Here is a 1,964-nt window from a genome sequence, read left to right as displayed (position 1 = left end):
AAGGGAAGGGAGAGGGGGGAAAGAATGGATCCCAGGTGCTTCTGCCTGTCAGAGGGGCTGGTGCACACTTCCAGTGATGTCAGGGGGTGTGGCATATGCTAATAAGTTATGCTAATGAGCTCCTGCAGCTCTTTTTCTACGAAATGACCCCTGCCAGTGCCTAACAAACTTGAAACCTTCCCCCCTACACCATTGTCTCATTCATGCATTGAGACTCCTGATCTGTGCCTGTCTCTCCAGCCCTGCACGTGGAACAAGTAGCACTTCTGAGAAAGCTACCTTGGAGGTCCTGGACCTAAGTTTCCTGCCCAGCAGCCTAAATTTCTCCTCCAGGACCTCACGACTGCATTTCCCCACATCGTTGGTGGTGCTGACATGCACCACGACCACTGGCTCCTCCCCAGCACTATCTACCAGCCTATCTAAAACACGCGTAATGTCCGCTACCTTTGCACCAGGCAGGCAAGTGACCATACGGTCAGTACGCGGGTTCGCCACCCAGCTGCCTACCTCCCTAAGGATTGAATCACCAACTACCAAGAGCCCCCCTCCCACCCTGCCCAGGAATGGTTCCTTGGTGCGAAAGGATACCCGCTCACCAGCTGGGGAAGAGGTCCCTGCTGAGGGCACATTCCCCTTACCCTCAGCACGATGCCCTGTTTCTCCTTGACCCTCATGCTCCCTGACAGCGGCGGGGCTGCCAGATCCAGAGTCGGACATATCTAACAAGGAGACGAGAGTCTTTTCTGTGCGCCTAACTGACTGTCTCTGATTCTCCAGGTCAGCCACCTTGGCCTCAAGGGAGCAAACACGTTCCCTGAGAACCAGGAGCTCCTTGCACCAAGCACACACCAAAGACTTCTGTCCAGTGGGCAGATAGTCATACATGTGACACTCCGTGCAAAACACTGGATGGTTATGGCTCTGCCAGCTGTCTTCTGCTTTCTAAGAGAGCCCGCATGGAGTCAGCCAGCCCACGGCTTGCCTCTCTTCTCTCAATAATAGCTGGCCCAGGCAAGCCTGATCTTGTCAGATCTCAGAAGCTAAGCAGGGCCCATCCTGGCAAGTATTTGGATGGGAGACCTCCAAGGAATACCAGGGCTCGGATGCGGAGGCAGGCAATATCCAGCCACCTCCCTGAAACTTCCAAGCCCCACTGGGGGTCTCCAGAAGTCAACCATGACTTCCAGGCGCACTTGCACACACACACACACACAAATACTCACCCCCCCCCAAAAAAAAATAGCTGGTTATTTCACGTCAGTTGTGTGAAATGCATTTCGCTGGCACTTACTGCCCTTTATGAGTGCTATTTCAACCCCAATGAGTGTGCATGCAATAGGAAAAGGCAACTTCTTGATCACAACTTGTTGAGCAATGTGCCAGCTTGGTGTAGTGGTTAGAGTGTCGGATTAACATCTGGAGGACTCAGGTTCAGATGCATTGAATAGGCATATAATACCCTTTTTGGCTCTGAAAAGAAGAGTTCTGAAAGGTTTCAGCTTAGCCCAAGTTGCAACTGTGGGGAAGCTGGTTGTGCAGGGTCCCACTGGATAGCATCTGTGATGTCACCAACACACCTGTTTCCCTAATCCAGCATCTGAAGTGAGCACTGATTCACAGAAGTTTATACTCTGGGAAATTTTGTTCATCTTTAAGGGGCTACTGGACTCAATTTGTTCTCAACTACTATAGACTAACATGGGTTGCCATTCTCCAGTTTGGGCCTGTTTGGGAGGGTGAACTCTCACATCCCCACTTAGCTACCTCACCTCCCCAAACTCTGCCCTCCCCAGACTCCAATTCTAAATCTCCAAGGATTTCCCAAACCAGAGTTGGCAACCCACCTGAACATATTTCTTGAAAGTTTTGCAGGGTTTTTTTTTATTGTAATTTGGAGGGAGGAAAGACAGCTCTAGGTAAATGATGGACATATAAAGTCTCTGTATGTGTGCGAGAGAGAG

This window comes from Gekko japonicus, unplaced genomic scaffold (assembly GCF_001447785.1).
Source record: "Gekko japonicus isolate JY-2015 unplaced genomic scaffold, Gekko_japonicus_V1.1 scaffold87, whole genome shotgun sequence".
Lineage (NCBI taxonomy): Eukaryota > Metazoa > Chordata > Lepidosauria > Squamata > Gekkonidae > Gekko > Gekko japonicus.
Note: the sequence above shows the minus strand (reverse complement) of the source record.